At 44.7% G+C, this 16,308-nt stretch overlaps 2 protein-coding genes across 2 annotated transcripts in view; one reads left to right on the top strand and one right to left on the bottom strand.

Moving 5' to 3' along the window:
* The window catches only part of LOC134845987 (protein fem-1 homolog C-like), a 390,705-nt gene that overhangs the window by 246,587 nt on the left and 127,810 nt on the right, over positions 1 to 16,308 (bottom strand). The window lies entirely within an intron of this gene.
* Positions 1 to 16,308, top strand: part of LOC134845976 (AFG3-like protein spg-7) — a 268,817-nt gene that overhangs the window by 160,707 nt on the left and 91,802 nt on the right. The gene's annotated exons all lie outside the window — the stretch shown is intronic.

The raw sequence follows: 16,308 nt of genomic DNA, 5'->3' as shown, positions 1-16,308 counted from the left end.
AAATTGCTACTACAGCTTGTCCTGGTTGTAACTTTACTTTTCTATCCAAAAAAACTGGTACCTTATTTTCATCTGTTATTATCCTATTAATTGGTCTCTTAACATACTTTCGGTCCGGGTTTCTAATCCGTATTAGACCGTTGTTCAAGTCAATCATCACGTCAAAATTCCTGACAAAATCTCTGCCCAAGATGAATTGGTCGGCGTCGTCCAGATTCTCTACCACCAGGAAGCTCATTCAAAGGTTCCGTCCTCCCATGTGAAGGACCGTCACCGGTGTTCTTCCGGCTACGTAGATAGCTCCTCGATTTGCAGCGGCTAGTCGGAGATTCGTAGGAATTAAATCTTCCCGCGTGAAGCCCATTCTCTCCCAGGTTTTTATCGGCATCACACTCACCACCGCGCCTGTGTCCAGAAGCCCTGTGACTCCGATTTTTGTTCCGTTGGTATCGAGCAGGTGTGCTGTCACATCTGCTTCATATCCAATGTGTACCGCGTCTTGTTCCATCATGGCGTCATGGCCTATCCTGCGGACTTTGAGTTCCTCTTCACCCAAATAGATCTGCCCTATTTGGTCATCATCTGTTGTTACATAAGTCCTGGTGTAGATACTGATCCCATCCACGTTCAGCATCACTTGATACGGCCCATAGACTTCTAGGTAGCGTCCATGAAGTTTCTTCATGCGAGGGCCACCCGTGGTCAGTAGTGCCCTCACAGCCCTCGACTCGGTGCGTGGCTCCATCTGCCTCAGATAGTCTGCATATGTGTCCAAATGCATCAAAGTGAACTCAGATGGTTCACTCAGATTTCTGATTACCTGATGCCCTGCCACCGAGATTATCGATTGTATTTTACTTCCCTGCGGTGCCATACCGAACCTCTGACCAGAGATAACATTAAGTTTCATGCTCAAGCTGCTTGGTGCTTTTGCCTCTTCAACTTCCGTTGCTTCAAAGGCGTTCAGTTGCTCCTGTAATTTTTCATTCTCCAGCTCGAGTTTCACCTTTTGCTCAATCTCTTTCGTCACTAGTTCCTGCTGTACTCTATTTATAGCATCCCTCGCAGCTGCCCTATAATCGATTTTGAAGTCATCGGCCGCAGTTGCTGTTTCCGGTTCACGTGCTTCCTCTGTTACCGCTTGCATCTTCTTTGCTACCAGCTCTTGAGGTTTATCCTTTCTGCGTGCCTCCGCTTCACTCAAAAGTCGAGCCTTGCTGGCTTTCACTCCTGACAAAGCTTCTTCATGTCTTGGATGCTTGATGTCTGCCACTGCATCCCAGAATTGCGGACAATCTGATTTGAAATGACCTTCCAAGTTACAAAAGAAACACCTCGGGCCGAATTTCGCAATTACTCCTCTCATGAAATCCTCATGATCCAACTCTGACGCATCTTCGTCCTCGAGGCTAAAGCCTATTGCTTTCATGCCTTGTTTGTAAGCTGGGCATGCTGACACATGATGGTCTGTTGAACTGCAATTAGCACAAGAACGTCTCTTGTCCATATCATCCCTCGGTTTGTACCAATTGTTCCCTTGGTTTGCTGGTCCGTTGTTAAAATTGCCATAATTGTTCTTGTAATATCCAGATCTCGAAGGAGGTTTCAACAAAAGATACTCTTTTGATTTGAGCCTCAACTCCTCCGGTGTTGGCGCATTAGTTGATAGTGGTGTGTAATGCGTTGCTAGCATCGTACGAAGTTCATCATTTTTCACACCATCGATGAATTTTGAGGCTAAGGCCAGGTTCATCCTTCGGTTTGACTCATCCGGTTGGCTGCGTCTTCGCAGCATTTCCAAATCATCGAGAAACTTGTCTATTGTTTCATCTTATCGTTGCCTCCGTTTCTCGAAGCGCATCATCGCCTGGTGCCCCTGCACCCCTGATCCGAAACGGTTTAACAAGATTTCGAAGATTTTCTCTGCAGTGTCACGTTGATACTGTTTCTTGGCCATGACACAGTTCAGGGCTGTCCCTTCTAAGTTGCTGGTGAGCGCGCTGCATTCCTGTCTCTCCGACAAGTCCTCTTCCTCGAAATGCAGCTTCATTACCTCTATCCAGGTATCAATACAGCCATCAGATTCGTCCTTGTAGCATCTTGGCTTCTTAAAGACTCTTCTGGACTTTTCACTGCGTTCATTGGTTCTAGATAACCGCGTCAGGAATGTCTCCAAAGACCTGTTCAGGGGTTCAAATGCTGTGGCCATTGCCGTAGCATCCCTTGAGTGTCCCGCTTGAGTGTCCTCACACCTTGTCGAGGGCTCTGTGTGCGGTGCATCCCTGCAATCCGAATCACCATGAGCGTTTCCCGCTTGGCCCATGTGACTCCTCCTCGGGCTTGTATGCCCCATGTTGCCAGAATCGCTTCTCCCAGTCGCATGTGTGCTTTGCGTTGGTCGTTCGTTCGAGGTTTGTCTGTTCCCCGTTGAACTCGCTCTACTGTTCGGGCCCCATGCTGTATTACCCCTTGTGGCATAGCCTGATGAACTGCCCCTGCCTCTAGTGGATCCATACGTCTTCCTCCTTTGATGTTCATTGAAGTTCACCCTCGGTTCCCTGCTGGGACCTCCCGAGTTCGGCTCTCCTTCTTTTGGTCCACTCTTGCTGCTTAGTAGCCCGTCCAACCTATCCATGATAGCCTGCGTTCGCGTCTCCATCATCGCGTCTATCTTTATGTCAAGAGACCCAAGAGACTGCTCTTGCTGAATTCTTAACTTCTCCATGTCGGCTCTTAAGCGTAACTCCCTCTGTTCCGCCTCTCTTGTCATTCGCGACAAGTTCCTCGTCATATGTTCGTCCGTTCTTTCTTTCAAGCGTTTTTCGCTTCTGCCAAATTCTTGTCTGTTGCGGTTTATTTCTTCCCGCAGACTTTCTCTTTCAATGTGGACTGCTCTTTCTAGTTCACTCATCCTTATCGACATCTGTTCATTTTGTTCTCCTAAACTGCCCACTATGTTGTTCAAGGCTTCCTCTAGTGCTGCCCCGTTATCCACGAGTGGCTTCACTAGTGGCGGTGTAACCCTGTCGGTCCCAGGTAACTTCGTGCTTGTCGAGATCCGGGTCTTGACTCTCTGCTTCAACGTCTTTTCATTATTTATTTCAGGATCCATTAACGCATTGCCGAGCCCTCTGGTTCTACTCTCTTCAGGTTGTGGCTCCGAACTTGTCCTAATCGCGAAGTCCTTTGACTGGCCCGGTGTGTTCGCCTCTTTGCTTATCGTTGTGACCACACCAAATTTGTCCTTGGTTCCAGTCTCTCTTCCGACGTGAGCCTCACTCTCCTGGATCGAACTATTGAGGCTGACTTGAGATCCAAAGTCCTCTTGCTCTTCTTCATCTTCCTCATCCTCCTGGGACTCACCATCGTTTCCTGCTCCTCCTCCCATGCTGAATGGAAAGATGTTTCCGAAGGTATTCTTCATTCTTTCTGAGAACGATGATGAGGTTGTTTGTTTTCCAGTTCCGCTTGCCATCATAGTGTTGTCTGTCGGAGATCTTCTAGTTGCCGTTACTTCAGTTGAGATGTCGGACAGTTCCGACATCTCCTCTCGATTCAATGTCCCGGTGGAAGTGGCAAAATCGTGGCCTTGTTCTACCGGGGTAGATTCACTCGCCAGCCTTCTGCCTCTCCCTTCCAGTCCATTTACTCCCTGGTTGTCGTTCATGGTATGGTCCGTATTGACCTCCACTTCTAACAGTTCTCTTCGCTCTTCTGAGGTCTTCTGACTTCTCTTTTCAACCATTCTGCCTGAAACCGTCTCCTCTTTATCGGACCGGGATCGCTTGATCCAATCCACAAAAGGATCGGTCATCGTTTTTCTTTGCTTTTCAGGTATGAATTTCCTAGAGCTATTACCTCGTTTTGGTATCCTTGACTTGTTTAAACTCATTCTTTATTTGTCACTTTCCTATGCCTACTCTTGACTCAATTGCTAGAGACCTAATAGTTTTATTAACAACAATAATGACACAACACAATAAATTTCACCAGATTCTATTAAATAGTGACCACGAATCCCTGTATGTTGTCAGAGTACAGTTTGTATAAAATTTATTCACCCTAACCGATTACCGGTCCAAAGATCTGGAAACTAGCACAATATGATGTTATCAGTCAATTTAAAAGATAGTGTATTCACTACCCAATCAAGCACAGTTTACGTTGATTTAAAATCAAAAACAAAAAATATATTTTGACACAATATGAATGTATATATAAAAAAAACGTATGTGTCTTGTACTCTTAGTCGGTCGCAGTACAATAGTCGAACCTGCCTTTTAAAGAAAAAGCTTTCCCTGCTTGGTGCTGCACCAAACAGACAAAACTTTGAAGGCAGTAATTTTCTCAAGTGGGCGTCTATTGCACCCACCGAGTACTGTGTTACCTATCTGCCTTCGGACTGCCCGAGCTAGACCTACTAAAATCCTCAGGGCAGTCACTTTTCCCAAAAACGTATTATGTTTCAATCCACACCAATGAGTCACGCTCTTTTTAATTTAGACTTAGTGTCGCGAATATCCGAGTTCGGACCTGTTTTGTATTAGTCTGGTTCTTTTTGAGAGGCAAGTTACCAGTGCAGTCACTGATACCTAGCCTGTTTATTAATAACCTAATACCTCTCGCTTTTTAGTCTTTCTTTCGTTTACCTAAGTCCTTAATAAAATAATACCCCTCCGGATTGGTACAAATAGGACCCTTCCGGACTGTCAGAATTTGGACCCCTCCGGATTGGCACCCCTCCGAGTTAGTTAATAGTAGACCCCTCCGGATTTGAACCCCTCCGAATTAGCAACTATAAGACCCTTCCGGATTCGAACCCCTCCGAATTAGCAACTATAAGACCCTTCCGGATTCGGACCCCTCCGGTTTTGTGGAAGAGAGACCCCTCCGGATTCGGACCCCTCTGACTTTGAAAAATTTCGACCCCTCCGGATTGGGAGCCCTTAGCTCTGTCAAAGTAGCTTTTTGTAGTTTTCTTAATTTCAGCTTATACCCCTCCGAATTCGTTCTGCGTTGCTTTTATGCTGTTTGAATTAACTGGGAAGGGTATAGGGTCCTTTCCTAGACCCCTCCGGATTGAAGTTAAGGCACTTATTTGACAATTCACACTAACGGTGAAGGGTCTTATCACTTGCCTAATTTCGACTCTATTATGGTTGTCTTGTGCCTTCAGCCTTCCCTTTTTGTCTAGAACTGTCCTAAGTTACTTAGTTCAATCGCTATCAACTTTTGGTAGGGGTATAAGGGTTTTTCAGAAAAATTTATAAAACGTGAAGGGTGTACCCCTCCGGATTTGTGTAATTTGCTAAAAACAATCTCAAAAAATTTTCTCGCTCGCTTTTTCGAGTAATTCTCTTTCCTACTAGTAAGTTCAGCTAATTTCTGATCTAATGGTACCAAGATGGACTCGATATGCTCTGTAGTTCCAAAGTTATTAACCAAAACGTCTTTTTTCCAAATTCAAAAATTTTCTCTCTTATAGGTTCCGCCTAACTTTTTCCCCAAATCTGGTCCTTTCGACCTAAAAATTATTGATCTGAGCTCACAAGGCCTATATTCTTCTAGTTCAATGCAAAAGACCCGATCTAAAACGCTTTTGTAGAAAAAATTTGCGAAAAACTATGCTACCTGGACCCCTCCGGATTGATGAATCCACCAAATCAAACACGTTATGTTCGATTTCTCTGCAACCCGGAAGGCTTTCGGGTAGCGGGTTTTAAAACTTGTAGACTCACTAGTGGACGTTGTCCGAACAACTATTTTTACTGTCCAATTTTTAGTGTTCCGTTTTCTCAAAAATCACGAAATTTCAGTTTTCGGTACCAAAATAGTTCCAACCACCTTCGAACTTAACTTAACCGGTTCTACCTATTATGGTAGCGCAGTTACGATGTAACACACTAACTTAGCGCTTTTTTCCGTTTCAAAAAATATCGATATCTCAAAAATCGCGACTTGTGGGGGGATCAAAATATCGCAATTTTGATCCTAAAAACCGGTCTGTTTTCGTTGTTTTTGACTGAAAATCGATATAAGACTATTAATATAGGCTATATAAGTAATAATATTAGTAATACTATACCCCTCCGGGTCTGTTTAATATCCGAATTAAGGTGCTTAACTCGGATATTCGCAGTTCGGTGAAGGGTCACTACAGTGCAGCACTGTCGAGCCCCCCACAGATTACTATCTTACTTTTTGTACCAAAAGGGATACAAAACTTGTTAACGATACCCAACAGTCGATTGTTGTTGTCGTTGAGCCCCTTCTTGTTGCTCCTTGTACTGCTTGCCGGATCGGTCTTCACCCAAGAGCCTTCCGAATTGAGCGCAAATCAGCTGACCCCTCCGGATTGAGCGCAATTTATCATTAACGTGCTTAAATGCTCAAATAACCCTACAGTACAAGCCTCACAAACGGGCCTCAAAATTGATCGTAACGATCCTGACTGATATAAATGCCTGTAACAACAATATATCTATCAACAACAAACGGGGGGGTTGAATCACATCTTGTCTGGGGGGATGATTTCTACTGATTTTTTACTTTTTTACTGTTTTTGGTTTTTTCGGTTATTTCTTATGTTTTTTGTTTTTCTTGGGTACTATACTACTTTTTGTTTGGTTTTACTTATATCTTTAAGTGTTTTTGGTCACCAACCACTCAGGGGACGAGGGGACGGCCGATCCCCCCACCCTTCCTGGTTCGTGAATTTTCGGTCTTAACTAGGTTAAAAAACTATTCACGGCAATCCGGAAGGCCTCCGCGTTCCGAACTACCCTTCCGCCCCGGCGGTTTAGGCCTATTAAGGGCGTTAATGTGAGCATCCGCTCGGCGCGGAGTGCTCGTTAACGGTTCTGCCGGTCATGATGTTAAAAAGAATAACACCCAGGAGCGCCATAAAAACATACATGTAACATTCGCCCGGAAGATACATATCGACGGATAACAAAACTAAGTCTTAAGACGACTGGCTAGCGTCTAAACAGAGCTTTGCATGTTTTTCACCGTCTCTACCAAGCCAGTACTTTTCGGTGGTCTTTCTTACATCGGGTCGACAAAAACGTTACTGCTCTCCGGCTTCGACCAGAACGCTCAAATTAACTGAATTACATGCAAAAATAGTGAGCTCATGGCTGGGTCTCAGTATCCCCAGACCACGAGGTCACTCCTAAAAACAGGGCTACTACTTATCATATTACTATTGTTTTTGTTCAGTAGATAAAAATCATCATCTCCATCGAAGATGGATCAACCCTTTCCCCCAACTCCTAGCACCTCATCCTTGTCAAAACTAATCAAAATATCAGTTAAATTCAAGTCAGGACATGACAGGATGCTAAAAGTTTATGTGAGTTAATAAAAGTTTCCGTCCCGAGACCCTTCCGGATTCTTGAATCCGCTGAATCAAGCTCCTTACTCTTGATTTCTTGCTAATCCGGAAGGCTGGTTCTCACCCTTCACCGTTGTTGGCAACGGCCTTGCAACTATTGTAGCAGCACAATAGTTGCAACTCGGAACGTTCTCTGCTATTCTGTAGTTCGTTGTCGTTCTCCAATCTCGATTTTCGTACTGTTCGCAATCGCAGATAAAAGTTGTTCTGTTTTTCACTCGCTTTTTGTTAAAATGGCCGTTTCAGCATTTCTCAGAAATGTGACGTCATCATTCGAATTTTTGAAAATTTAAAATACTAGAATATTCTAGCCCTCACCGTTTGGCTAAACGTTCCAATAACGTCGCTAATCCTTCGAAATCATCAACTCGGAAGGCTTACTGCTCAAAATTCGAATCCTGCATAAATTGCATTTTGGCCATTCTGGTCGAATGTCACACATTAACCAGAAGTTTCAGGTTTGATCTGTTTCCAGGTCTATTTGAGGCAAGAGATATATAATCGAAAATAAGGAAATCATAGTTTTGCAATAATTTACAAAACAGGATACAATCAAAAAATATGAGATGATAGCAGCTTCGAAATTACTCCAGTTGAACCAGAGCTTGTTTATAACCATGGCATTCTATTATCGAGCGAGTGTGCCATTCCCCCGGATTGGTACAGTCGAACCCGCCGAAGCACGTAAAAACGAACGTTAAAGGCGTTAGCAGTGAATTTGTGATGAAAAGGACGCTCAGAATTTTCTAGATTTTTGGAGTTTTGAAATTTCAATTTGAGCATGAACTTTTCTGAGATATGCGAAAAATGGCCAATTTGACAAAAATCAGACAAAAAACACAACAATTAGATTACAAGACGAAAACCAGTCAAAGAAGATACGAGAAAAACGAAGCCTTGTAACATTCGCCCGGAAAATACATATCGACGGAAGACAAAACTAAGTCTTAAGACGACTGGCTAACGTCTAAACAGAGCTTTGCATGCTTTTCACCGTCTCTGCCAAGCCAGTATTTTTCGGTGGTCTTTCTAACATCGGGTCGACAAAAACGTTACTGCTTTCGGCTTCGGTCAAAACACTCAAATTAACTAGATTACATGCAGAAATAGTGAGCTCATGGCTGGGTCTCAGTATCCCCAGACCACGAGGTCACTCCTAAAAACAGGGCTACTACTTATTATATTACTATTGTTTTTGTTCAGTAGATAAAAATCATCATCTCCATCGAAGATGGATCAACCCTTTCCCCCAACTCCTAGCTTCTCATCCTTATCAAAATGAATCTAGATGTTAATTAAATTCAAGTCAGGACATGACAGGAAGCTAAAAGTTTATGTAACAGGATAAAAGTTTCAGTTCCTTTACCCTTCCGGATTGATGAATCCGCTGGATCAAGCTTGTTAATCCTGATTTCTTCTTAATCCGGAAGGCCGTCTTTCACCCTTCACCGTTGTTCGCAACGGCCTTGCAACTATTGTAGCGGCACAATAGTTGCAACTCGGAGTGTTCTCTGTTACTCTGTAACTCGTTGTCGTTTTACAATCTCGATTTCGTAGTTGTTGTTAGCGCAGCTAATGTTGTTCTGTTTTTCTTTCTTGTCTGAGCCAAAATGGCCGTTTCTGACGTTTCTCAGAAATATGACGTCATAATTCGAATTTTTGAAATTTTAAAATACCAGAATATTTTAGCCCTCACCGTTTGGTCAATCGTTCCAATAACGTTCTTAATTCTCAATAATCACCAATCCGGAAGGCTCGCTGCTAAAAATTCGGATTCTGCAGAGATTGCATTTTTCACATTCTGGTCGAATGTCACATACTCCCCGGAAAGTCCGGTCAATGTCCTCATTGAATCACGCAATGTTCGTAAAATGGTTACAGTGTCATCTAACAGAATTTACAAAATGCACGAAATTACTTTTATCCACGTCACATCGACTCACGGCAGAATATAAATGGCATCATACTACATTACTATAGCCTTCAAATTCTCTCATTAATCTGCACATTGAGGATATGACTTAAGATAAAACATATTTTCTGACTTACAATGTCAATGTCCCGATTAAAATTTTTTCTCTTAGATTTAAAAGGTGTTGGCTTGCAGGACAGTCCTGCCAACCAACAAGCTAAAATTATCCTACTACGCTTTTCCCTTCGGAAATCCTGCTTGTTATTGTCCTGAATATTAAAACTAAGAAACTCTGTGGTTAGAAAGAACAATGAAACAATCTCCCTCTTCGAGAGATTACTCAAGCCTTCCATGTCACCACAAAGTGATCAGTTCTCCTAGCTGGTTAAAAACAGTCATGCAGGCTGGAATATTTAAATATACTCCTTCACTTAAGCCTTTCTAAATAAATAGTAAGTGAGTGTCTCTAAAGCCACTTCAACTAAAATCAAAATGCAAATTTATAAATGCAACAATTTCAAAACTCAACTTAATGTTTCAGTTTTCAATTACAACTTGGTTGCTTGGTTTCTCACTTGAGTTTTTCACACACATAAACAATTCTGAGTTTTAACTTTTCTTCATCACTCCTTTGTTTCCTTCTTTTTTCGTCGTTTAGAAGTTCTAAAACTTCTAAATTCTTCTAATTTCATCTCTTTTTTCATCTTGTTTTTCGGTCATCCGTCAATGTTCCATTTCTTCCTCCTGTGATACTGACTCTGCACTCTCAGTTTCTGTATCTTGCAACACGTCGTTAGCTATCCTGACGCTGCTGGAAGCCGTCCTCCAACACTTCTGCTCTTCTACCCTCTGTTTGCAGCAAGGTAGGGGATCCACGTTAGATTCTCTGTTTCTGCAGAAGCTGTTGTGGAGACACAACGTCACGTTTCTCTCCAAATCTTCTTTCAGCATCTCTGCCTTCTCCTTTCCACTACGTTCACTCGTCCTGGAAATTTTTTTCACAGCGGTGGTCACTGCATTCCGATGAGTCACGAGAGCTCGCTTGAAAGCTCCTGCTCCAATGTCCAGCTGATATTCACTGTACACCCTGCCGTGCTTCGACATATGCTTTTTCGCATACTCGTACAACCATGCAGTCATGTTAGCTCTGAACCATGGCATCAATCGTTTCCTTGCCCATATCTTCTTCACTTCCATCGGAATATTTAGAATTTTGCACATCTAACTTCCGCAACTGTTCTCTCGTCGGTGCCTCCTGTCTGTTATTTTCTCTCACATGAGCTTCCAGCCATCGTATCGCCATCATAACTCCCACTATCACTATCGTTACGGGCTGTGATGAATCTGGTAAACCCATGGAGAGCAGCTCTCCAGAGTCCCAGATCAACATCAGATTACTACGCTTGGGATACCACCAGGTCTGCAGCAAGCAGTGGCAAGGAAACTCGTCATGCGTCAACATGATGCTCCTCCAATTACGTTTTCCCGAAGCCTCCAGCAATGGTTCCACTTCCATCATCACTCGGTGGACTTCATCATTCTCATCTACTGCATTGTAATCTGTGACAGTTGATCCTCTCTGTTTCTGTCTCTCAAAGTCACTGAAGTTCCCGCTCACATATCCCATGAACTTCTTTCCTAGTATTGACTCCAATTCTTCTTTGGTTCTCTCTGGAACTGCTGAGAACATCTTACATAATAACTCGTAAGATTTCTCGGACATTCTCGCCAATCTTACACACTTCGGCACTGAGAAGGCTTGATCCACGATCATTCTTGTACTCTTCACGTCCACAGCCACAAAATGTACAGGGTATCTGCTCTTGCACATTGGAGCCAACGTTGAACCCACCAAATATCGTGCTCCTGATGGTCTACAATAAATCTCGCTGTGTCTGATGTTCATTTCTGTCTCGATTGCTTCCCTCCATTTCCCTATGTATTTCTGTTCAGTCTGCAGAACTCCTGGGAATACTTCTACACTGATGGCTGTGACCACCTCATGCTTCTGTTCCAGATTCAATAGTGACTCTAAAAAACCAAACATGCTGTAGAATCCTAGTGCAGTCACTAGATTCACATCGGTTCCTCCATGGCAATCGGCTATCAGTTCCGTTTCTGTTCTAGCTTTCATCACTACATTTCCAAACAATACCGTCAATTGCTTGTGTTGTTTCTCCAGGGTCCTCACACAGTCCAGTGGAATACACTTTGTCCCAAATCCATGACTTCTTCGACTTGTTTCCTTTTCGCTGATGTGACAGCTTTCATCGATATCTCCGAATCCACCTTCGTCTTTCCTACTCTCCTCGGCATCACTCTGCTGCCTAACTTCATTTTCATCGCATTGATCTTATCAATCACCAATTTCGATCGCATCGTCCCTCTCCTCGTTCTTGACAGATACACCACCTCTCCTTCATCGTCCTGCGGTGTCATCTTGATGGGAGAATTCGATTCACTCTCATCAGTGGCTGAGTCGATCAACAACTCCCTCAGTCTCCCTTCACACTCATCAAGCTTGTCAAGCACTTCTCTCATCAAGGGTTGGTTGAGACCCGTTTTTAGAATAGACTGGGTCCCATAGCTTTGAACCACGGTCCAGACTTCTTCCATAAACGCCACTCTGTCCAGCTTGCATCCCGTCCTACTCTCGTGGTCTCGGTGATGTACTTCCCATTCTTCTTCGGGCAGCGTTCCCAAGAAAGGTACTCTGGCTGAGGCCTCTATTCTTCTCCTCCGAGGTGATTCCATGAGGATTCTCTGGTCGTTATTTCTTGAATTGCCAGGAGAGCTGCTCTCCGGCAAATTCCGTTTCATTTCCCTAAAGGCTGACGAAGGCTCCAGTGTCGAGATGCGTTCATCCAATGGCTCAGTCGTTTCCAACGTGTCTGCATTATTCTCAAGATCACTGAATATATTGAAATCCAGGCTGGATGTTCCTCCTGTCGATGCCCTGTCGTCTTCCCCACCAGCTTGATCTTGTTGCATGGGTTCTTCGGTTTGACGACTTCCACCCTGTCCGTCATTTCCTTCTGGCTTATCTTTGTTCGGGCTCGATGGTCCTTGTTCGTCATTGTCGGCTTCTTCCTGGAATTTCGGTATGAGCAGTGTACCGGCCGATTTATCTTCCTCTTCGCCATGGACCACTTTGATTTCTTCGCAGCCGAAGGGTGCTAGGAAAGTTCTCGTCTGCAATATTCCTCCCACTTTCATCTCCTTTTTCACACTGGTCAGGATTAATGAGGCTTCAGGCAATTCGGTCCTGCCTCTCATCCTCATCGGAGCTAAGCCTAATTCCTTCCATTCCTCATCAAATCTTCCAGGCTTGGGAGTCGCGGCGTCCCATCATGCTCCAGGCGAACCTGAGTTGTAACTCTGTTCTTACGTAAGGTACTGCCACGAGAGCATGTATTCTTGGCGTAGTCCTCATTTCTTCTTCGAAATACCTCAACACTACTGCTTTCCATGGAAGGCTCACTAACTGCTCGATCGTTTCCGCCTGTATCTCAGACGACGCTAAAGTCCCGTACGCCTTCTGCTTGAGGGTGGTGCCTTGCAACATTGTCTCTAGATAACCCTCCATGGCACTCTTGTCTTCCAGAGTCATCACGTACTCTAGCCGAGTTTCGGTACTCCAACATTTCCATATATCCACCTGCAGGTTCATTTATCGACACAGCCTCTGATACTGTCAGTCGGTTATATTCCACGGGTACTAGTTGTCTTGCGACATTTCCCTTTCCGTGATTCATGGGAGATGGCTTAAAGCCTTTCATTGTGCTCTCTCCACATTGGCTGAGTATTTCCTTTTCTAAGGTTGCTCCAGTCAGAGTGCGGTCACTCCTTTTGGATTTATAACCTGTTGACTTTATTCCCGCCATGAGAATGGGTGGCACCATCGCTATATCAGTCAACATTTTATCTGTGCCAGGCAATTGATAGTCACCTTGCCCCAAATCCATGACCTCCTCAACTCGTTTCCTTTTCGCTGAGTTACCAGCTTTCATCGATATTTCTGAATCCACCTTCGTCTTTCCAACTCTCCTCGGCATCACTCTGCTGCCTAACTTCATTTTCATCGCATTGATTTTATCAATCACCATTTTTGATCGCATCGTCCCTCTCCTCGTTCTTGACAGATACACCACCTCTCCTTCATCGTCCTGCGGTGTCATCTTGATGGGAGAATTCGTTTCACTCTCATCAGTGGCTGAGTCGATCAACAACTCACTCAGTCTCCCTTCACACTCATCAAGCTTGTCAAGCACTTCTCTCATCAAGGGTTGGTTGAGACCCGTTTTTAGAATAGACTGGGTCCCATAGCTTTGAACCACGACCCAGACTTCTTCCATAAACGCCACTCTGTCCAGCTTGCATCCCGTCCTACTCTCGTGGTCTCAGTGATGTACTTCCCATTCTTCTTCGGGCAGCGTTCCCAAGAAAGGTATTCTGGCTGAGGCCTCTATTCTTCTCCTCCGAGGTGATTCCATGAGGATTCTCTGGTCGTTATTTCTTGAATTGCCAGGAGAGCTGCTCTCCGGCAAATTCCGTTTCATTTCCATAAAGGCTGACGAAGGCTCCAGTGTCGAGATGCGTTCATCCAATGGCTCAGTCGTTTCCAACGTGTCTGCATTATTCTCAAGATCACTGAAGATATTGAAATCCAGGCTGGATGTTCCTCCTGTCGATGCCCTGTCGTCTTCCTCTTCTCCATGGACCACTTTGATTTCTTCGCAGCCGAAGGGTGCTAGGAAAGTTCTCGTCTGCAATATTCCTCCCACTTTCATCTCCTTTTTCACACTGGTCAGGATTAATGAGGCTTCAGGCAATTCGGTCCTGCCTCTCATCCTCATCGGAGCTAAGCCTAATTCCTTCCATTCCTCATCAAATCTTCCAGGCTTGGGAGTCGCGGCGTTGCTTATTCGCCTTCTCGTCGCTTGATCCGTGTATGCAAATCGTGTGTACTGTAACACGGCGGCATTTCTCCCTACGAAGTACGGATCCATCGTTCCCACGAAATTCCCTACTCTCCTTTCATTGGCTTCGAATGCTCCCAATCTAGGAGTCTGTACCACGGAGACTGCTCCGAGCAACATCCTTCTTATCAGAGGGAATTCAGGGATTGCCTCCGGTAGCTTCTTGTAATCGCCCCAGTCCTTCGTCTCTTCTCTCACTTTGTGATATGCTGCAGTGAGACGAGGTACTCTGGTTATTTCACCATTCGTTTTGTCATAGGGTCTCAGATTCCAAAGCTTTGGAAACACCTCGATGTGTCCTCTTTCTACTTCTCCCATGCGGTCACGGAAGTGATCGTCAAAATTGATGACTGTCATCTCTGACTCCGATATTTTCGCAAATAACAGATCTTCACTCATGAGCTCCCGCAATGTGTGCTGCTCACACCAGTTCAGTGTACTACCGTCCACTGCCGATATGAGGTTCAGGTGCAGCACCGACCTCCTATATGCTTCCACTTTAACGTCAGGGAACGCAAACGTGACTGCTGGTCCATAGATCACTGTCACGAACTCCGTGACTCCTCTGATCAGCGCCAAGGGATCGGTTCTCATAGCCAAGCTCAGATCCGTCAATAGCGGCATGCCTCCAACATGTCGTCTAACATCTTCCTCTCTTTCAATCGTCTCGTCTTCTCCCGTTCCAAAGCGATTTTGCTGTAAGAGATATTGGATAAGAGTGTGTCTCAGGTCTCTTATCTTGTTCCACGAGTCCGTGGATTTCTTCATATCCAAGTTCCTCACTCTCTCTTTCATCTGCTCTGGACAACGTGCCAGTTTCATTACTCCTCCCAAGTTTCCGTGGGTAATTGCGATCAATGTCAGAAGTCCATCTAGCCGCAGATTCTGTATTCCATCGGTGAGCAGTATCGCCGGTCCTTTCACGAAACTCTCCGCTCCGAATGTCACGAACAAGGCTATTAGTTCCAGTATCGATACTCTCACTACTGCTTGGAGGAATTACTTTATCAAATAGTGCGAGACTTTCGGGTAAACTTTTGCCAAGAAGGACGCGGTCCATCCGGCTCCCAACCCTTCTAGCATGCTGTCTGTCCTTTCAAAGCCCTCCTGACCTTTCACTTCCTGGGTCCAGAAGGTTTCCAGAGTAATCTGACACATTCTGTTCACAAACTCAGCGGTCTTTTCTCCGGCATTTTCCGCCAGGTTCACCTCCTTCAACAAGTAGGCATGTATCTTCGTGATTATTACGGGGCCTTGCTGAAAAGCATCTGCACCCAATGCCGCTACCCTAGGGTTCAGGTTTAGCCACTGGTTGGCTTCCGGCTTGGTTCTCAGAACCATCGCCTCCAGATGAGCTCTCGTCTCTAGTGAATTTTTTCATCTGGTGTCTTCATTTGCCACTTCCATTGCTCGGAACCATAAGTCGTTGGACATTGCCGTGATCACTCGATGGTCGTCGTCTATTCCCGGTTTCAGTTTGAGTTGTCGACTGAAATTGGACAGTTCCAACCCCAGCACTTCGTCCAACACTAACATGTGTAGCGTGTGGTCCTTGAATCCTCTCATCGCGTTTGAGATATCTGACCATACTGCAGGCAGTTCAGCCTTAAGTGGCCTCAGATTCTCCATTTCTATCAGGCGATTCGGGGCTGATATGATCACATCATATTTTCCTTCCGAGAGTAAGGCTACAATTGCATGCACGAATTTCAGTCCATCCGGGAGATGTGCATATCCCGGAGACAACGCAAATACTACTCTCAATGCCACTTTATTGAATGACCCCTCCTTCGTCGCATCCACCACTTCACCCATCGACTCAAGGATGTCTTTTATCGCTGGCCATACAGCGTTCTCTGCTGTTGTAGGATCTCTGAGTCTGCTCAGAAAACCTCTACTGTGTAGATGGTCATTGATGCCAGCAAACACAATCGTAATTGGATTCATGTCCGTCTGCCTTTGTACCCCTATAGCCAAAGATACTGATTGCAGTAGGTCCAGGTCGACCGCTGCCAACATTA

The sequence above is a fragment of the Symsagittifera roscoffensis genome, chromosome 1 (assembly GCF_963678635.1).
Source record: "Symsagittifera roscoffensis chromosome 1, txSymRosc1.1, whole genome shotgun sequence".
Classification (NCBI taxonomy): Eukaryota; Metazoa; Xenacoelomorpha; order Acoela; family Convolutidae; genus Symsagittifera; species Symsagittifera roscoffensis.
Note: the sequence above shows the minus strand (reverse complement) of the source record. Positions and strands in the feature narration are given on the sequence as shown.